The sequence below is a fragment of the Triticum aestivum genome, chromosome 4A (genome assembly GCF_018294505.1).
Source record: "Triticum aestivum cultivar Chinese Spring chromosome 4A, IWGSC CS RefSeq v2.1, whole genome shotgun sequence".
NCBI classification, from domain to species: domain Eukaryota; kingdom Viridiplantae; phylum Streptophyta; class Magnoliopsida; order Poales; family Poaceae; genus Triticum; species Triticum aestivum.
In genome coordinates this window covers 472,349,150-472,372,249 of record NC_057803.1, presented here as the reverse complement: position 1 = coordinate 472,372,249, position 23,100 = coordinate 472,349,150, and positions in this window count along the sequence as shown.

Genomic DNA, 23,100 nt, shown 5'->3' with positions numbered 1-23,100 from the left:
CCTTATTTTACTGGGCACATACGCCAGACGCGGCAACACACCGCAGCCTACCCAGAGGAGCTCTCTCACAGCCGACCGGACGCATACCACGGTCCTGACGGAGACTACCTCATCTTTGGCTCCTAGACTCGGCTCATACCGACGCCCAACAACACAGTGACTACTGAAGACTACATCTCTCCTAGCTACTCGGCACTCTACACAACACCAATACATGGCTTATATAGCCAGACTCATCAGGCGTTGCCCTCACGCACGCACGCACTACCCATCATAACCGGCCGCTAACAGCACACGCTCCATGCACTAACCCATGCGCCAACTAACAACCTGCTAGCTACATGCAAGGTCATCCTTAGAACGTGGGCAGCCCACACCAGCCGCTTGACCCAGCAAAAACAAACATGCATGTAGCTACACAACGGCCTGGACGCTGCTCATGTACGAACGCGACTCCGCCAGCTTGCCGCTCCATGCCGTCGTCAAGATTAGTGCTGACAATTTCCTCCCTAATCTTGACGTGGCTTGCCCGTCGATCGTCGTCTTGAACATGTTGCAGGGCGCCCTCGCACGCGACGAAGTCCACCGCGCCGCCCGGCTTCCGCAGCATGGCCACCACGCTGCGTCACTTGTTGTCGACGTTTCCCGGCCACCGCGGCCTCCATGCCGCAGTGCAGCGCCTCCATGCCGCCGTGCCGTGCTACACCGTCACGCCATCACGCAGCGCCTCCGCGGCTTTCGCGCTCGCCGCACACACGATGTCACCGCCCGCCGCCTCCGCGTCCGCCTCGGTCTCACTGCTCGCCGCCTCCATGTCCACCATGACGGCCGCAGCGCTACGCACCTTCATGGGTCGACACACAGCCCGGAGCTCCATCGCCTAGCCGCCGACGAACGCCGCCATCGTCCTCCAGCACGGCGAACCACGCCCAAGCCAACCAAGTTCATGATACCAAATGTTGTTGCCGCTCTCTCTCACACTCGCTCGGACATAGGTGGAAAGAGAGAGACACAGATATTTCCGGCGCACATACGCCCCGTCGCACGAACGGCCTTATTTTACTGGGCACATACCCCGGACGCGGCAACACACCGTAGCCTACCCAGAGGAGCTCTCTCACAGCCGACCGGGCGCATACCACGGTCCTGGTGGAGACTACCTTATCTTTGGCTCCTAGGCTCGGCTCATACCGGCGCCCAACAACACAATGACTATTGAAGACTACATCTCTCCTAGCTACTCGACACTCTACACAACACCAATACATGGCTTATATAGCCAGACTCATCAGACGTTGGCCTCACGCACGCACGCACTACCCATCATAACCGGCCGCTAACAGCACACGTTCCATGCACTAACCCATGCGCCAACTAACAACCTGCTAGCTACATGCAAGGTCATCCTTAGAACGTGGGCAGCCCACAACAGCCGCTTGACCCAGCAAAAACAAACATGCATGTAGCTACACAACGGCCTGGACGCTGCTCATGCACGAACGCGACTCCGCCAGCTTGCCGCTCCATGCCGTCGTCAAGATTAGTGCTGACAGAATCTCCCATCTCAGTAACAGTTTTAGAATACAAAAATCTGTATACGTATGGAACAGAAACTCCTTTGATTTTGTTCCTCTTCCTTTTATTATGGACTGATACTACAACCACAAAACTCCTCACATCTGTTGCATTGGTTATTCGTGCCTTTCTCTTGAGCTTACCAATAAAATATATTTATAAATAGTTAGGACACTGCTCTGAACGTGTTGGCATAAACCAAAAAATGCGAGGTTACATATATAAAGAACCTACAAAAAACTGGGAAGAAAAAACATAACATTCAATAGTTAACTTTCAAGTATTCTGATGTCGACTTGGTACAAACTCCAGTAGTAGAACAACATTATGTCAACAACAGGCTCTGAAATCAACATGTACATACAAATTACAATCATCCTTAAGTGTTTTCATGTTCTCATGACAACACAATTGAACCAATTTGAATAGTCAACATATTCGTAGGTGTAAATAACGGGTAGATGTGCTGATTCTATGAAGGTAATGCCAAGGACTCCACCTTGCTACTATTAATACATGTGATGATTTTGTGAAGGCAATCTCAAGGAATAGAGGCTCCTGCAGAAACTCTTATCCTTCTCATCCTTGGTACAGAATAAAGCGTAGGGCATCCATGCAAGTAATTACGAATCCAGCCGATAGAGCCCTGCTGCCGAGCCACAACTCTGATGTATAGGCTATGATCATCGATAAAAGCCTGTGTCCTTTTCACAAATATGATGTATAGGCTATGATCATTGGACAATGTAAAAACCAAATCTAATTGGAACAATAGCAACAAAATATGAGGAGCCTGCAGATCTCCTTCTAGGTAAAAACGCTCATGAGCAGCATCAGGTTTCGGACAGATGACCATGGAGGCGCTGGTGACGTTCGCGCACATGCTATGATCATCGATAGAACCATGTGTCCCTACCACAAATCTGATGTATATGCTATGATCATCGGATAATCTAAGAACCAAATCTAATTAGGAAAGCTGATTGGAATAATACCAATGCAATTTGAGGAGGCTGCAGATCTCGTTCGGGGTAAACATACTGGTGAGCTACATCAAGTTTTGGAAAGATGACCATGCTGGTTCTGGCGACGCGCGTGCCTGAGCTCGGAGGTGCCCATCATCAACATGCAAAAGAGAATTGACACCGGAGTTGCTGGTGATGGACGACCATGGGTAGGTTAAGGTCTTGACGGCGCTGAGGTGGAAAGATGTTTTTGTGCTCTCCTAGGAAACGTATCGTGGAGAGGAAGGTCCAGGAAGGTATGTGCCATCTCGTGATGTGTTGTTACGTGTTTTTTAACACAGTGTTGTTACGTGGTTGATTAGGAGAGTATATACTGTTTGGTTTCTCCTAGAATTAATGTGAGAACTCCAAAGTTTCCTTGAAATCTGCACCGAATAAATTAAATAATTGTACGTATCCTTGTTGTGCGCGGTTTGAATTCCTAACTGCACGTAGACTATTTCTTTTGTGTTAAAAAAATAGACTATTTCTATTACAGATTTGTTTTTCTTTTCATGTATTCTAGCCTACGTTTTCCATCATAGATTTTTGTACGTGACAGACATCTCATGTGCAACACAATATATGCATGTACCCAATATTCTTATGTAACGTTATATCTTTAAATCTTAACCGTATATATCTAAAATTAACGGTTGAGGTAATTTAATCTGTGTGGATGAACGTGGTAGCTTATTTGTCTTCTGTATAATGTATATAATAGATAGATATTACCGCATAGATAGAGGATCAAATGATAAATCAGGAGTCTAATTAGAGTATGTCTATGTGTATGTGCAGGCTTCACTGTTGGCCGCTACCGCGCGTACTGCGGAGGTCTCTGCGCTGAAGCAGGCCCTGAAGCGGTCCGAGGACGAGCTCAGCCTCACCAAGGGGCAGCTCGAAGAGAGCAAAGGTAAGATATACCCCCGTCTATATAGTTAAAAAGAAGTTCGGGTGTAAAGTAATAGGATCATCATGAATTTGTCAGGGGCCACGACCGAGGTGGAGACCCTGAGAAAGGCGGTGCCCGAGGCTGAAGACAAAGCGGCCAAAGAATGCCTGGAACGGGAGAAACAAGAAGCCCGAGTAGGCGAGGTGCAGCAAGAGCTCGAGGCTCTCACCAAAAAGCACGAGTCCTTGGAGCTTGACTCCAAGACGCGAGAGTCCGAGCTCGCGCAGGTGCTTGAAAGCGTCCGGAGCGCCAAGGCCGAAGCCTACAAGGCCCTCCAGGAGATTGACGCGGCGAAGAAGACAGCAGCAGGTAAGGTATTCAATATGCAAAGCAAGGATGTGAACGAGACTTTCCTTTTTCTTACCCGAGTTCGGAGCTCTCCAGGAGTTTTATCGGGCTGAGGAAGGGAGCTCAGCGGAGAAGTTGTTCTGTTCTCAGTATACTGGGACCGAACACCCCGTGTCCTTGAGCGACCAGCTGAAGCAGTTGGTCGAACATCACAAGGCGGCCGAACAGGCCATGAGGGGCCTTATAGTCCAGATGTGGCCCGGCGAGCCCCTGTCCGGCAGCTACTTTGGTCTGGTGAGGCGGCTTGTGTAAGCCTGCCCACGGCTTGAACTCATCAAGTGGTCCGTCTGCATCGAAGGTGCACGCAGGGCTTTTGCCCGGGCGAAGGTGCACTGGGCGAAGCTGGACGCCGTGAAGCTGGTGAAGGAGGGGCCGCCAGAGGGCAAGGAGCATCGCTGCCCCGAGAATTACTATGAGAGCGTCCTGAAGGGTTTCCGCTTAGTGGCAGATGAGTGTGCCAAGGATGTAATTTTTGAATGAACATGCCCATGTGATCCTGTAATATGAAACAAGTTCTTTTGCGCCATGCGACGCTTTCTTAATTTAAAATATTACCTTCTGTGCGGCCATGTTTATAAAATCTAAGAGTTGGTCAGTCGTCGGCTTCTACCCCCATGTAACTAGTACTGGGGTGTTCGGGGTAAATCTGAACACTCTTTGCCCCAATTTTGGGTCCTTCAAGGGAGGTGTTCAGCGCAACGAATCAGGTAATCAGACTATAATGCTTTATCACTCTCACTTAGCCATAGAAGTCTATGATTTTAAATTTTTGGCGAAGCCCCCGATATTCGGAGGGCCGAATTTGGGGCGCTATACACGCCTAAGCCAGACAAGACCGACTCCTTACCCGAAGCGGAAAAAGTCTTTAAGGACTTGAGACCTCTCGAACAGCGACCAGTCTCTCGCCTTATCGTGACAGTCAGTTTTTGGCTTTCTCTACTGAGGTGCTCGTCCGGAAGAACCGGGACACAATCGCAGTAGTTCTCCCATCGCCACCTTAGCCGATATAGCGGAACGTAAGGTACCAAAGCATGGGAGCCGGGCGACCCAACATTTGACCAAAGACATGATTCGGAGCTGATGCATATAATGCTATAAGTTCGGGGTGCCGCACTGTCGAAAGTGTTCGGACTTCCTGTGCCATATTGTGGGGTAAATGAGAGCCCCTGGCGTACTGACCGTACCCGAACATGCGGGTGTGGATTGTTGTAGATGGACGTATAAGAGAAAAGAGAAAAACTTAAATAATGCAATGACAGATTAATGATATGCATTGTTATTTGAATAATACGTCGAAGCATACTGGTACAAGTAGTGCAATAAGCATAAAGTAGGATAATTCGAAATGTCCTATCCCAGGGCGAGCTATGCATAAATAGTGAAAAACGGGTATATCAAGTATTACTAGAGACCACCTGGCGGTTCCCGTGTTCATCTTAGCTTCTTGCCACCTTGGTTGTTGCTTTCGGAATGTGTCCGGCCATCATACTGCCGGAAAGGGCTTCCGAAGAGTTAGGCCCAGAAAGAAAAAGGGAATGTGACAGGTGTACAACCCCTAGTGTGGTTAAGCCACAATTCGGGGCGTGTCCTGATTGTGCCCCCGCCTATGTCCATGGTATTTTCAATGCGTAGTTACGTACGCGCGGCGCGGATTGCATCGCTTCACTGGGACTAGGACAGGGGCCGGATTGCTAGGCGAGCTCTGATCATGCCAGGTGATCCTATTGCAGCTTGTTCCGGACTCGCTTGAAGGTGTCCGGGGGCTGTGACACTGAGTGAGTGGTCTGCCTGAACAGGCTGCTTTGTGCCTCTGCTACAAGGGCCGCAGTGTGCTCTTCCATACGGAGCGAGCATTCTGTGTTTCCATTTACTGTTATAACCCCGCGAGGTCCTGGCATCTTGAGCTTGAGGTATGCGTAATGCGGCACTGCATTGAATTTTGCAAATGTTGTCCGTCCGAGCAGTGCATGATAGCCACTGCGAAACGGAACGATGTCGAAGATTAACTCTTCGCTTCGGAAGTTAACCGGTGATCTGAAGACCACTTCCAGTGTGATTGAGCCTGTGCAATGGGCCTCTACACCTGGGATGACGCCTTTAAAGGTGGTTTTGCTGGGTTTGATTCTTGAGGGATCGATACCCATTTTTTGCACAGTATCCTGATAAAGCAGGTTCAGACTGCTGCCGCCATCCATAAGGACTCAAGTGAGGTGAAATCCGTCAATGATGGGGTCTAGGACCAGTGCGGCGGATCCGCCATGACGGATGCTAGTGGGGTGGTCCGTGCGATCGAAGGTGATCGGACAGGTAGACCATGGGTTGAACTTTGGGGCGACGGGCTCCATCGCATAAACATCCCTTAGTGCACGCTTCCGCTCCCTCTTGGGAATGTGGGTTGTGTATATCATGTTCACCGTCTTCACTTGCGGGGGAAACCCCTTCTGTCCTCCTGTGTTCGGCGGCCTGGGCTCCTCCTCATCATCGCTATGCGGCCCCTTGTCCTTATTCTCGGCATTTAATTTGCCGGCCTTCTTGAACACCCAACATTCTCTGTTGGTGTGATTGGCTGGCTTGTCGGGGGTGCCATGGATTTGACACGAGCGATCCAGTATGTGATCCAAACTAGAAGGAGCCGGAGTATTTCTTTTAAATGGCTTTTTCCGCTGACCGGATCTAGAGCCTCTGAATCCGGCATTAACTGTCGTATCTTCGGTGTTATCGCCGTTATTGCGGCGCTTTGGTCTATTATGACGCTGCCTACCGTTAGCATCTTTGGTATGCGAGGTATCCGGATTCCTCGATGTGTTGTTGCTGCAAGCCAGCCAGCTGTCCTCGCCTGCGCAAAAGCGGGTCATGAGTGTCGTGAGGGCTGCCATAGATTTCAGCTTCTCCTGGCCGAGGTGGCAGGCGATCCACTCGTCATGGATGTTATGCTTGAATGTCGCTAGGGCCTCTACATCCGGACAATATACAATTTGATTTTTATTAGTCAGGAACCGTGTCCAGAATTGTCTGGCCAATTCCCCTGGCTGTTGGGTTATGTGGCTCAAGTCATCAGCATCCGGCGGCCGCACATAAGTGCACTGGAAGTTGTCGAGAAATGCATCTTCCAGATCCTCCCAACTGCCAACGGAATCTGCTGTCAAGCTATTCAGCCAATGCTGAGCTGGTCCTTTGACTTTTAGTGGGAGGTACTTGATGGAATGTAGATCATCACCGCGAGCCATGTGGATGTGAAGGAGGAAATCTTCAATCCATATAGCGGGATCTGTTGTGCCATCGTATGATTCAATATTTACGGGTTTGAAACCCTCTGGGAATTCATGATTCATAACTTCATCAGTGAAGCATAGGGGGTGTGCGGCACCTCTGTGCCGGGCTATATCCCGACGTAGCACGTATGAGTCTTGTCTGCTGTATTCGGCCCGGCCGGATTTACTCTTGGTGTATCCGACGCGACAATCATCGTCTCGTGTGGGCGCACGTGCCCGTGTCCCGTATATTGACCTTGCGTTTTTGCCTTACTGTCCAAGATGTCTCGCAGGTCCTCTGTGTTGCCTTGGGCCTTAGTATTTTTGACTGAGTGGCGACGGGGTGCGGTCTGATCTTTAGGCTGAAACGCCTCCCTGGCTCGGCCGCGTAGTGGCCGGTCAGCCGCATCGTACACTGGTGAATGAGGTTTCAATGCTTCCTCCTTGAGGTGAGGTAGTAACCTGCGTTTTGGATAACTCTTGGACGGGCGGTCGAGTTCATGCTCCTTGGCCGCAAGGACTTCGGTCCACCTGTCTGCTAGCAAGTCTTGATCAGCTTGAAGCTGTTGCTGTTTCTTCTTTAGGCTATTTGCCGTGGCCATAAGCCGGCGCTTGAAGCGCTCTTGCTCGACAGGGTCCTCAGGCACGATAAATCATCGTCGCCGAGGCTCGCCTCGTCTTCGGAGAGAGGCATGTAATTGTCCTCCTCCGGTTCTTCATTTGCTGCCTGCTTTGGAGGGCTAGCTTGTTCGTCCTCTAGCTCTACACCGTGCTGGAGGGGATTTTTGTTGTCTTCGACGCTATCCGGAGTGTTATTATCTCCTGTGCCGGTATCACTGCTCATGCTGTGGCAGGACTTAGAGCGGCGCCGCTGACGTCGACGCTTGGGTTGCTTTTTGGAAGGGTCATCCTCCGCTGTCTTGTCGCCATTTGGTTCTTTGGGGGTGTCCACCATGTATATGTCGTATGATGAGGTGGTGGTCCAATGCCCCGAGGGCGGTGGATCCTATTCGTCTCCGGTTTCATCGTCCATACCATCGAAGTCTTCGGAGCCGAAGTCGAGCATGTCGGTTAAGTCGTCGACAGTGGCTACTAAGTGGGTGGTGGGTGGGCAGCGAATTTCTTCATCGTCCGCATCCCATTCTAGTCGGACATAGTTCGGCCAAGGTTCTCCTGACAGGGAGAGAGACCTTAATGAATTTAGCACATCTCCGAAAGGTGAGTGCTGAAAGATATCCGCGGAGGTGAACTCCTTGATCGGCGCCCAGTCAGACTCAACGGGCGCGGATATGAGCGGCTCGGAGTCCGTGGCCGGAGATGAATCCAGTGGTTCGGTGACACGACTCTCGTAAGGGGTGAAGTCAGTATCCGGCTCTATCGCCACTGAGAGTGCGGCCTCCATGGCGGGGTCCATCCCTCTGCTCTCGGATGGCGCGACTTGCTCCGGATTGATGGACGGAGTAGTTGCGGATGCGATCTCCCGAACATTGTCCGACGGCAGAGTTACGTCATGCTCGTCACAACTGTACGGCGCGTCCGACATGGGCCCGAATCCGTCGAAGATCAAGTCTCCACGGATGTCGGCCGTGTAGTTCAAGTTTCCAAATCTGACCTGATGGCCAGGGGCGTAGCTCCCAATCTGCTCCAGATGGCCAAGCGAATTGGCCCGCAGTGCAAAGCCGCCGAATATGAAGATCTGTACGGGGAGGAAAGCCTCACCCTGGACCGCATCGCTAGCGATGATTGAAGGAGCCATCAAGCCTTATGGTGATGACACAGTGGAACTCTCAATGAAAGCACCAATGTCGGTGTCAAAACCGGCGGATCACGGGTAGGGGGTCCCGAACTGTGCGTCTAAGGCGGATGGTAACAGGAGGCAGGGGACACGATGTTTACTCAGGTTCGAGCCCTCTTGATGGAGGTAAAACCCTACGTCCTGCTTGATTGTTCTTGATGATATGAGTATTACAAGAGTTGATCTACCACGAGATCAGAGAGGCTAAACCCTAGAAGCTAGCCTATGGTCTGATTGTATGTTGTCATACGGACTAAAACCCTCTCGTTTATATAGACACTGAGGGGGCTAGGGTTACACAAGGTCGGTTACAAAGTAGGAGATATACATATCCATATTGCCTAGCTTGCCTTCCACGCCAAGTAAAGTCCCATCCGGACACAAGACGAAGTCTTCAATCTTGTATCTTCATAGCCCAACAGTCCGGCCAAAGGATATAGTCCGGCTGTCCGGAGACCCCCTAATCCAGGACTCCCTCAATCATCGATGGTGCTCGTATTGCGGTTGAGTTTGTGTCGGCTGTTGCCATTGCTGAAGTGGCTCCGGTGCTTTGGTTGCGGCGCCTGTCGACATATAAGAAAGCTCATATGTGGTAAGTGAACAGTTCCACGATAAAGAAGAGAAAAACCAAAGGAGTACAAATCGAAATAACCTGATGTGGCTGCGGCGTCAGTAAAGCCGGGCCGGTGGAGTTGAATATGGCGTCTGTGGAGCAGGTCCGGTGCAGTGGATGAAGGCGTCGACGGGCGCGGTGTACAGTGCTTTTGGTGAGGTGGATCTGTTGTGGTGGACGAGGGATTGTATGAAGGGCCAGCAATGGGGCGAACGGGGGATTCAGTGAAGGGCCTACACTATGGTGGACGAGGGTGCTGGTTAAGCAAATCCGATGTGGTGGACCATGATGGTGGTCAAGGATATATGGAGCGGTGGACAAGCCAGTCGCTGAAGCGGCTCCGATGAAGTGGTGAGTTGGTAGTTGGGGGTTCCAAGGTGCAGAAGGTAGATTCGGCGGGGTGTGAGGTCCACCGCTGCAGCGGAGGACTAGATTCAGCGGCTTGGCATGGTTGGGGGGGTCGGGGAGGGGAAGTGGATGGGCTCTGGGGAAGAATGTTGGGGGCAAAGAGGGGAAAACAATGGAGTTACCAAAGCAGCCCTTTTTTGTTCATGTGGCAGGGTTAAAACAAGAATATCGCAGGGCTAAACTTTCAGGCGCGAGATATTTCGATATGAGCAGGAAGTTTGAAAGCTTTTGGTGCCTGAAATTAAGTGTTCTGCTCTTGTACGGCCGACTATGATATCATGGCCGAGAATTTATTTGGTTTGCACATAAAAAGTGCAAGTTTTGAAAATCAATGTCTCCAACTTGAAACTTAGATTGTCCCTTCAATTCAAACATGGATCATTGAGCTAGTACAAGCAAATAGCATCATACGGTCCAATTCAAATGAAATTCCAAATGTGTTTATCCTAAATATGATGACAAAACCAAAAATGTGGATGTGTATGAATAAAGTGGATGATTATAAAGTTTGAACATACCCGTATGCGTCTATCTCTAGGTTTGATATATGAATTTTGAAATCACGAAATCGCGGCTTAACAATGTACCTCCATTTAAATGAATTACAAAAGCTAATAATGGAGTCGAATTCCAAAATTCCAATCTTAGGTTTGTAATTCTGGTATTTCAAGGTATATCACACATGTTCAAAAGTATCGTTATCTCATAGTCCAAACCGTGAAACAAATTGATCAACCATGAGTGCACACACAATTGACCATATATATCTCAATTACGCTAAAGTCCCTCAAATATAGACACCTCACTCTTTATCTGAAGTCACCCCCCCCCCGCGCCCCCCACACAAGTCGTTCTCTCCCCCGGACATGAACACACGAGCACATTAACACCCCCTCTCTTCTAAAGTCCGGACCCCAATATAGGTCTCTATCACTTTGTCTCTCGGGCATGCACACATCTCTTCCCCCACTCTCTAGGTCTCCCGACATATCTCTTTCCCAAGCACACGCACTATGTAGAGTGTATCTTTCCCATACACACAAAACGTCACCCCCAAACGTCTATCTCCCTAGTTACGTGGTTCTCGCACACTCACCTCACACACCACCCTCACTGCAAACAAGCACACTTTGTCTCCTTGTGCACCACTCTCCTCTTTCTATCTCTCCCACAAGCGGACCCGCCCCAGCTCCTTCCCTGTATACATATATGCCATGACTCTTTCCATAACTCCATAATGTATCATCATTCTCAATCTCGCACGTTCTTCTCTACACCATCTATTCTAGATCTCTCATGAAGTCCCTATCACACACACGATGACTCGCTTCCCTTGCGTCTCCGTACATAGGCCATTTTCGAACAACATCAACATTGTCTCCCTATCTATACGCCACTTCTGCACACAAATGACCCCTCTCTCTTCCCCTCTCTTCCTCTGTCTCTCTCTCTCTCTCTCACCCCTCTCCCACACACACTTGATGTCTCTTCCAAATAGTCTGCTCCCCGCCCGCACCCATGCTATCCTGCTACTACACATGCATTTATCTCTATTTGACACACATGTCACACCATTCCCCCTTCCCTATACTAGGTTTACATCATTAGTGGTCTCTCTACTCCACATACACACACTCCCTCTCACACACAAACGCGCGCACAAACACACACAGACACGCACAAACACCCATCTATCCAGATCCTTCTTTTAAGACACACACCCTTGCATAGTCTCTCCAGCTCTAGGTATGTATATACCCCCCTCTCTCTAGCTCAGATGCACACCAAAATTCTCCATCTCTCTAACTCACACATCTCTCGCCATGTCCGCATGTGTATATCACACACTCACTCTCTGATTATGTCTATGTGTCTCCATGTTACACAACACAAAGCCCCATGTACATGTCTCTCTCTACCCTCCACACACAGAGACACAAAGAATCTCTTATCATTGCCTCAGTCTCTACACATATCACACACGCACACTGTCTCTCTCTCGCACACACGCTCAACATAGGTTTTCCCGTGAATAACTTACCGTCTATTCATCAACAGTCATGGTAGTACGGCGAATATGAGATGTGAAAAAAAAATCTACACATGCGTAGACCACCTAGAATGACTACTAGGACTAGAGCAAGCCGAAAGCGCGCCAACGTCACCCCCTCCTTATCGGCGACAGGAAATCCTTTGTTTTACACAGTCGAGAAGCCATTGTGCTAAGGCCCCACATGTTGAGCCGTTGAATAGAATGTATATCCAAGTTTACGGAACCAAGTATCGATAATACGTTTGTATCTCCATACTTATATTTCTTCTCTTATAAAAAACAGAGTTGGTGATGATGGTACGCGTGCCATCTTGCAATATAGACCGTCCGATCTATATCTGACGGATAGAAATTAAACTAAAAGATACCCGCACCTCTCTACACATTTGCACACAAGGCCTTCCCTCGTTTATCCTTATCTCGAACAACCTCATTATTGAGCAATTCAAAAAGGAAGCCTCTGGAACAAATTGGCATGGTGGTCGCTGCCGGTGTCGTCCATCCCCATGCCTCCACTTAGTCCGACCACCAATCACCACCAGGCCCCACTCCTCTTCACCTTATCTCCTCTTTCTCGAGATATCATTAGTTTTTACACATGGGATTACTCCTGCATGGGTCAATCACAATAGGTGTTTTATAAAAAAATGCATCTTGATGTTCCGTGCAATGCACGGGCATCTTGCTAGTACTCCTACATAAGACTTAGTTGGTGATGATGGTGTGTCTGCCATCCATCATTTCTGACCATTAGATCTACATCTAACGACTGTGAGGTAAGTTGTTGTCTTTTCTCACCAACATCCCACTTCTCTACCAATTTGCAAAAAAACCATAATTAGTATCTTAAAACCAACCACATCCCTCCCTCACCTCACCAAAACAGCCCAAGGAATATATTTTGATTGAAACATAATATATCTCTAGTGATATATGTATATCAAAATTAGAGTATTTTCTATCAAATTTGTGAATAAGTATTATTCTAATTATGATCCGTTGCAACGCACGTGAACATTGCAAGTATTTCCAACCATGCAAAAAATGCCAGTATTTCCATAGTTTTGAGTTTTCCATCAAGATATTTGTTGGGGAACGTAGTAATTTCAAAATATTTCCTACGCACACGCAAGATCATGGTGATGCATAGCAACGAGAGGGGAGAGTGTTGTCTACGTACCCTCATAGACCGAAGCGTAAGCGTTGACGCAACGTAGAGGAAGTAGTCGTACGTCTTCCCGGTTCAACCGATCCAAGCACCGTTACTCCGGCACCTCCGAGTTCTTGGCACACGTTCAGCTCGATGACGCTCCCCGGGCTCCGATCCAGCAAAGCTTCGGGGAAGAGTTCCATCAGCATGACGGCGTGGTGACGATCTTGATGTTCAACCGTCGTAGGGCTTCACCTAAGCACCGCTACAATATGACCGAGGTGTAATATCGTGGAGGGGGGCACCGCACACGGCTAAGGAACGATCACGTAGATCAACTTGTGTCCTAGGGTGCCCCCTTGCCCCCGTATATAAAGGAGCCAAGGGGAGGGGGCGGCCGGCCAAGGAGGGGCGCGCCAAGGGGGAGTCCTACTCCCACCGGGAGTAGGACTCCCTTCTTTCCTAGTTGGAGAAGGATAAGGGGGGAAAGAGGAGGAAGAGGGAAAGGAAAAGGGGGGGGGGCGCCGCCCCCCTTCCCTTGTCCTATTCGGACTAGGAAGGGGAGGGGCGCGCGGCCACCTCTTGCCTCCTTTCCTCTTCTCCCTCAAGGCCCATGTAGGCCCAATAACCCCCCGGGGGTTTCCGGTAACCTCCCGGTACTCCGGTAAAAATCCCGATTTCACCTGGAACGATTCCGATATCCAAATATAGGCTTCCAATATATCGATCTTTATGTCTCGACAATTTCGAGACTCCTCGTCATGTCCATGATCACATCCGGGACTCCGAACTAACTTCGGTACATCAAAACTCATAAACTCATAATATAACTGTCATCGAAACCTTAAGCGTGCGGACCCTACGGGTTCGAGAACAATGTAGACATGACCGAGACACGTCTCCGGTCAATAACCAATAGCGGGACCCGGATGCCCATATTGGCTCCTACATATTCTATGAAGATCTTTATCGGTCAGATCGCATAACAACATATGTTGTTCCCTTTGTCATCGGTATGTTACTTGCCCGAGATTCAATCGTCGGTATCTCAATACCTAGTTCAATCTCGTTACCGGCAAGTCTCTTTACTCGTTCCGTAATACATCATCTCACAACTAACTCATTAGTTGCAATGCTTGCAAGGCTTTATGTGATGTGCATTACCGAGAGGGCCCATAGATACCTCTCCGACAATCGGAGTGACAAATCCTAATCTCGAAATACGCCAACCCAACATGTACCTTTGGAGACACCTGTAGAGCACCTTTATAATCACCCAGTTACGTTGTGACGTTTGGTAGCACATAAAGTATTCCTCCGGCAAACGGGAGTTGCATAATCTCATAGTCATAGGAACATGTATAAGTCATGAAGAAAGCAATAGCAACATACTAAATGATCGGGTGCTAAGCTTATGGAATGGGTCATGTCAATCAGATCATTCACCTAATGATGTGATCCCGTTAATCAAATAACAACTCTTTGTCCATGGTTGGGAAAAATAACCATCTTTGATTAACGAGCTAGTCAAGTAGAGGCATACTAGTGACACTCTGTTTGTCTATGTATTCACACATGTATTATGTTTCTGGTTAATACAATTCTAGCATGAATAATAAACATTTATCATGATATAAGGAAATAAATAATAACTTTATTATTGCCTCTAGGGCATATTTCCTTCAGTCTCCCACTTGCACTAGAGTCAATAATCTAGTTCACATCACCATGTGATTTAACACTAATAGTTCACATCTTTATGTGATTAGTTCACATCTTCATGTGACCAACACCCAAAGGGTTTCTTAGATTCAGTAATCTAGTTCACATCGCTATGCGATTAACACCCAAAGAGTACTAAGGTGTGATCATGTTTTGCTTGTGAGAGAAGTTTAGTCAACAGGTCTGCCACATTCAGATCCGTATGTATTTTGCGAATTTCTATGTCAACAATGCTCTGGGCAGAGCTACTCTAGCTAATTGCTCCCACTTTCAATATGTACCCAGATTGAGACTTAGAGTCATCTGGATTAGTGTCAAAACTTGCATCGACGTAACCCTTTACGACGAACCTTTTTGTCACCTCCATAATTGAGAAACATATCCTTATTCCACTAAGGATAATTTTGACCGCTGTCCAGTGATCTACTCCTAGATCACTATTGTACTACCTTGCCAAAATCAGTGTAGGGTATACAATAGATCTGGTACATAGCATGGCATACTTTATAGAACCTATGGTTGAGGCATAGGGAATAACTTTCATTCTCTTTCTATCTTCTGTCGTGGTCGGGTTTTGAGTCTTACTCAATTTCACACCTTGTAACACAGACAAGAACTCTTTCTTTGACTGTTCTATTTTGAACTACTTCAAAATCTTGTCAAGGTATGTACTCATTGAAAAAAAACTTATCAAGCGTCTTGATCTATCTCTATAGATCTTGATGTTCAATATGTCAGTAGCTTCACCGAGGTCTTTCTTTGGAAAATTCCTTTCAAACACTCCTTTATGCTTTGCAGAATAATTCTACATTATTTCCGATCAACAATATGTCATTCACATATACTTATCAGAAATGTTGTAGTGCTCCCACTCACTTTCTTGTAAATATAGGCTTCATCACAAGTCTGTATAAAACTATATGCTTTGATCAACTTATCAAAGCGTATATTCCAACCCCGAGATGCTTGCACCAGTCCATAGATGGATCGCTGGAGCTTGCATATTTTGTTAGCACCTTTAGGATTGACAAAACCTTCTGGTTGTATCATATACAACTCTTCTTTAATAAATCTATTAAGGAATGCAGTTTTGTTTATCCATTTGCCAGATTTCATAAAATGCGGCAATTGCTAACATGATTCGGACAGACTTAAGCATAGATACGAGTGAGAAACTCTCATCGTAGTCAACACCTTGAACTTGTCGAAAACCTTTTGCGACAATTCTAGCTTTGTAGATAGTAACACTACTATCAGCGTCCGTCTTCCTCTTGAAGATCCATTTATTCTCAATTGCTTGCCGATCATCGGGCAAGTAAACCAAAGTCCATACTTTGTTCTCATACATGGATCCCATCTCAGATTTCATGGCCTCAAGCCATTTTGCGGAATCTGGGCTCACCATCGCTTCTTCATAGTTCGTAGGTTCGTCATGGTCAAGTAGCATGACCTCCAGAACAGGATTACTGTACCACTCTGGTGCGGATCTCACTCTGGTTTACCTACGAGATTCGGTAGTAACTTGATCTGAAGTTACATGATCATCATCATTAGCTTCCTCACTAATTGGTGTAGTAGTCACAGGAACAGATTTCTGTGATGAACTACTTTCCAATAAGGGAGAAGGTACAATTACCTTATCAAGTTCTACTTTCCTCCCACTCACTTCTTTCGAGAGAACCTCCTTCTCTAGAAAGGATCCATTCTTAGCAACGAATGTCTTGCCTTTGGATCTGTGATAGAAGGTGTACCCAACAGTAGCTTTTTGGGTATCCTATGAAGACACACTTTTCCGATTTGGGTTTGAGCTTATCAGGATGAAACTTTTTCACATAAGCATTGCAACCCCAAACTTTAAGAAACGACAACTTTGGTTTCTTACCAAACCACAGTTCATACGGTGTCGTCTCAACAGATTTAGATGGTGCCCTTTTAACGTGAATGCAGCTGTCTCTAATGCATAACCCCAAAACGATAGTGGTAGATCGGTAAGAGACATCATAGATTGCACTATATCCAATAAAGTACGGTCATGATGTTCGGACACACCATTATGCTGTGGTGTTCCATGTGGCATGAGTTTGTGAAACTATTCCACATTGTTTTAATTGAAGACCAAACTCGTAACTCAAATATTTGTCTCCGCGATCAGATCGTAGAAACTTTATTTTATTTTCACAATGATTTTCCACTTCACTCTGAAATTCTTTGAACTTTTCAAATGTTTCAGACTTATGTTTCATCAAGTAGATATACCCATATCTGCTCAAATCATCTGTGAAGTTCAGAAAATAACGATACTTGCCATGAGCCTTAACACTCATCGGACCACATACATCAGTATGTATTATTTCCAATAAGTCAGTTGCTCGCTCCGGAGAATGGAGTCTTAGTCATCTTGCCCATGAGGCATGGGTCGCAAGCATCAAGTGATTCATAATCAAGTGATTCCAAAATCCCATCAGCATGGAGTTTCTTCATGCGCTTTACACCAATATGACCTAAACGGCAGTGCTACAAATAAGTTGCACTATCATTATTAACTTTGCATCTTTTGGTTTCAATATTATGATTATGTGTATCATTACGATCGAGATCCAACGAACTATTTTCATTGGGTGTGTAACCATATAAATTATTCATGTAAACAGAACAACAATTTATTCTCTTACTTAAATGAATAACCGTATTACAATAAACATGATCAAATCATATTCATGCTTAACGCAAACACCAAATAACACTTATTCAGGTTCAACACTAATCCCGAAAGTATAGGGAGTGTGCGATGATGATCATATCAATCTTGGAACCACTTCCAACACACGTCGTCACTTCACCCTTAACTAGTCTCTGTTTATTCCGCAACTCCCGTTTCGAGTTACCGATCTTAGCAACTGAACTAGTATCAAATACTGAGGGGTTGCTATAAACACTAGTAAAGTACACATCAATAACATGTATATCAAATATACTTATGTTCACTTTGCCATCCTTCTTATCTACCAATCACTTGGGGTAGTTCCGCTTCCAGTGACCAGTCCCTTTGCAGTAGAAACACTTAGTCTCAGGCTTAGGACCAGACTTGGGCTTCTTCACTTGAGCAGCAACTTGCTTGCTGTTCTTCTTGAAGTTCCCCTTCTTCCCTCTGCCCTTTTCTTGAAACTAGTGGTCTTGTCTACCATCAACACTTGATGTTTTTCTCGATTTCTACCTTTGTCAATTTCCGCATTACGAAGAGCTTGGGAATCATTTCTGTTATCCCTTGCATATCATAGTTCATCACGAAGTTCTACTAACTTGGTGATGGTGACTAGAGAATTCTGTCAATCACTATCTTATCTGGAAGATTAACTCCCACTTGATTCAAGCGATTGTAGTACTCAGACAATCTGGGCACATGCTCACTAGTTGAGCGATTCTCCTCCATCTTTTAGCTATAGAACTTGTTGGAGAGTTCATATCTCTCAACTCGGGTATTTGCTTGAAATATTAACTTCAACTCCTGGAACATCTCATATGCTCCATGACGTTCAAAACGTCTTTGAAGTCCCGATTCTAAGCCGTAAAGCATGGCACACTAAACTATCGAGTAGTCATCAGCTTTGCTCTGCCAGACGTTCATAACATCTGGTGTTGCTCCAGCAGCAGGCCTGGCACCCAGCGGTGCTTCCAGGATGTAATTCTTCTGTGCAGCAATGAGGATAATCCTCAAGTTACGGACCCAGTCCCTGTAATTTCTACCATCATCTTTCAACACAATTTTCTCTAGGAACATATCAAAATAAACACAGGGAAGCAACAACACGAGCTATTGATCTACAAAATAATTTGCAAAATACTACCAGGACTAAGTTCATGATAAATTTAAGTTCAATTAATCATATTACTTAAGAACTCCCACTTAGATAGACATCCCTCTAATCCTCTAAGTGATTACGTGATCCAAATCAACTAAACCATGTCCGATCATCACGTGAGATGGAGTAGTTTCATTGGTGAACATCACTATGTTGATCATATCTACTATATGATTCACGCTCGACCTTTCGATCTCAGTGTTCCGAGGCCATATCTGCATATGCTAGGCTTGTCAAGTTTAACCTGAGTATTCTGCGTGTGCAAAACTGGCTTGCACCCGTTGTAGATGGACGTAGAGCTTATCACACCCGATCATCATGTGGTGTCTGGGCACGACGAACTTTGGCAACGGTGCATACTCAGGGAGAACACTTTTATCTTGAAATTTAGTGAGAGATCATCTTATAATGCTACCGTCAATCAAAGCAAGATAAGATGCATAAAAGATAAACATCACATGCAATCAATATAAGTGATATGATATGGCCATCATCATCTTGTGCTTGTGATCTCCATCTCCAAAGCACCGTCATGATCACCATCGTCACCGGCGCGACACCTTGATCTCCATCCTAGCATCGTTGTCGTCTCGCCAATCTTATGCTTCTACGACTATCGCTACCGCTTAGTGATAAAGTAAAGCATTACAGGGCGATTGCATTGCATACAATAAAGCGACAACCATATGGCTCCTGCCAGTTGCTGATAACTTGGTTACAAAACATGATCATCTCATACAATAAAATTTAGCATCATGTCTTGACCATATCACATCACAACATGCCCTGCAAAAACAAGTTAGACGTCCTCTACTTTGTTGTTGCAAGTTTTACGTGGCTGCTACGGGCTTAAGCAAGAACCAATCTTACCTACGCATCAAAACCACAACGATAGTTTGTCAAGTTGGTGCTGTTTTAACCTTCGCAAGGACCGGGCGTAGCCACACTCGGTTCAACTAAAGTTGGAGAAACTGTCACCCGCTAGCCACCTTTGTGCAAAGCATGTCGGGAGAACCGGTCTCGCATAAGCGTACGCGTAATGTCGGTCCGGGCCGCTTCGTCCAACAATACCGCTGAACCAAAGTATGACATGCTGGTAAGCAGTATGACTTATATCGCCCACAACTCACTTGTGTTCTACTCATGCATATAACATCATCACATAAAACCTAGGCTCTGATACCACTGTTGGGGAACGTAGTAATTTCAAAAAATTTCCTACGCACACGCAAGATCATGGTGATGCATAGCAACGAGAGGGGAGAGTGTTGTCTATGTACCCTCGTAGACCAAAGCGGAAGCGTTGACGCAATGTAGAGGAAGTAGTCGTACGTCTTCCTGGTTCAACCGATCCAAGCACCGTTACTCCGGCACCTCCAAGTTCTTGGCACACGTTCAGCTCGATGACGCTCCCCGGGCTCCGATCCAGCAAAGCTTCGGGGAAGAGTTCCATTAGCACGACGACGTGGTGACGATCTTAATGTTCAACCGTCGTAGGGCTTCGCCTAAGCACCACTACAATATGACCGAGGTGTAATATCGTGGAGGGGGGCACCGCACACGGCTAAGGAACGATCACGAAGATCAACTCGTGTCCTAGGGTGCCCCCTTGCCCCCGTATATAGAGGAGCAAAGGGGAGGGGGCGGCCGGCCAAGGAGGGGCACGCCAAGGGGGAGTCCTACTCCCACCGGGAGTAGGACTCCCTTCTTTCCTAGTTGGAGAAGGAGAAGGGGGGAAAGAGGAGGAAGAGGGAAAGGAAAAGGGGGGCGCCGCCCCCTTCCCTTGTCCTATTCGGACTACGAAGGGGAGGGGCGCACGGCCACCTCTTGCCTCCTTTCCTCTTCTCCCTCAAGGCCCATGTAGGCCCAATAACCCCCCGGGGGGTTCCGGTAACCTCCCGGTACTCCGGTAAAATCCTGATTTCACTCGGAACGATTCCGATATCCAAATATAGGCTTCCAATATATCAATCTTTATGTCTCGACCATTTCAAGACTCCTCGTCATGTCCATGATCACATCCGGGACTCCGAACTAACTTCGGTACATCAAAACTCATAAACTCATAATATAACTGTCATCGAAACCTTAAGCGTGTGGACCCTACGGGTTCGAGAACAATGTAGACATGACCGAGACACGTCTCCGGTCAATAACCAATAGCGGGACCTGGATGCCCATATTGGCTCCTACATATTCTACGAAGATCTTTATCGGTCAGACCGCATAACAACATACGTTGTTCCCTTTGTCATCGGTATGTTACTTGCCCGAGATTCGATCGTCGGTATCTCAATACCTAGTTCAATCTTGTTATCGGCAAGTCTCTTTACTCATTCCGTAATACATCATCTCACAACTAACTCATTAGTTTCAATGCTTGCAAGGCTTTATGTGATGTGCATTACCGAGAGGGCCCAGAGATACCTCTCCGACAATCGGAGTGACAAATCCTAATCTCGAAATACGCCAACCCAACATGTACCTTTGGAGACACCTGTAGAGCACCTTTATAATCACCCAGTTACGTTGTGACGTTTGGTAGCACACAAAGTGTTCCTCCGGCAAACGGGAGTTGCATAATCTCATAGTCATAGGAACATGTATAAGTCATGAAGAAAGCAATAGCAACATACTAAACGATCGGGTGCTAAGCTAATGGAATGGGTCATGTCAATCAGATCATTCACCTAATGATGTGATCCCGTTAATCAAATAACAACTCTTTGTCCATGGTTGGGAAACATAACCATCTTTGATTAACGAGCTAGTCAAGTAGAGGCATACTAGTGACACTCTGTTTGTCTATGTATTCACACATGTATTATGTTTTCGGTTAATACAATTCTAGCATGAATAATAAACATTTATCATGATATAAGGAAATAAATAATAACTTTATTATTGCCTCTAGGGCATATTTCCTTCAATATTAGTCACTCATGGTTGATATTTAGTTTCAATCATGTACACATAGGCACTATGTAACTAGCCTGGCTTATTGGCTTCCAAAGCTTAACTTTCACTCCTACTTACAGTATGTAGAGTATTTAACAAAACACTACCACTTTAAACCAGACCTAGGAAGAAACTATTGTACAAAAAATAGCAAAAACATACCCAATATTTCTTAATCCGCGCCAAAAAACTACTACCTAGTGCCGATTAGGCTCGTTTAAACCCGTTTATGACAGGGATGGCCCACATGTCCGTGCTGACGAGGCAGCTTAAACCAACACATTTTGTTTGACCGTTGACATGAGGGACCCACATCTGACCTTCTATCCTGCTATTCCTCCTCAAATCATTATTTTTCCTGAACATTACTTCAAACAGTACTGATGTGTGTTCGTCGGTGGCGCCGGTGATGAGCGAGTTGGCTGCCGCTCCGCCGAATGGGCCGGACGCCGCGCTGGCCTCCGCACAGGTTGGCTGGCTGGCCCGAGCGTGACTCACGCGTGAGCAAGCCGCCGCGCTGGCCTTCGTTCGAGCCAGATGGTTGGCCTTAGCGCGGCACGCATGAGCAAGCCGCCGCACCGCTGTGCCAACCTAGCTGGCAAACCTTGCAGACAAGCAACTAGATGCATCCAGCAGGGTGTGTGCTATTGAAAGTGCTAGTTATCGACTAGAGGGGGGTGAATAGGAAATTTTTATGGAAGTCTTCAAAACACGGGGGCTTTGAAGATAAACGATAGAATGAACCTATTGATATGCATCGGAAGGTGGACTACACTAGACAAGCCATAGTCAAGTAAGCAATGAAGTGAAAACACAAAGACTATCAACAACTAGGTAGTATGGATCAGGATGGAAGATAGTATGAAGCCAAACAGTAAAGAGTCTTCACTTAGTGAAGTCAATCGGATCATACATGCATGCAATGACTTCACGAAGACAAACTTTAAAGTAAAGGGAAGTGAAGGATAGAACCAGTAGATTGATGAAGACAAGGATTTGGTAGACCAGTTCCAGTTGCTGTGAAAACTGTACGTCTGGTTAGGGAGGCTGAGATTCAACTCAGAAGACCACATCTTCACCTTATTCCCCTTGAGCTAAGGACACACAGTCCTTGCCCAATCACTCTGGTAAGTCTTCAAGGTAGACTTCCAAACCTTCACAGACTTCGTTCACCGGTGATCCACAATGACTCTTGGATGCTCAGAACGCGACGCCTAACCGGCTGGAGGATTCACAGTCCTCAAGTATAACAAGTCTTCAGGTCACGCAGATAGAAATACTTCAGTGATGCCTAACACTCTTTGGCTCTGGGTGTTTTGGGCTTTGTCCTCGCAAGGATCTCTCTCTTTCAAAAGCTTCGGAGGTGGGTTGCTCTCAAATGACAAAAGCCGTGCACTAACTCTGAGCA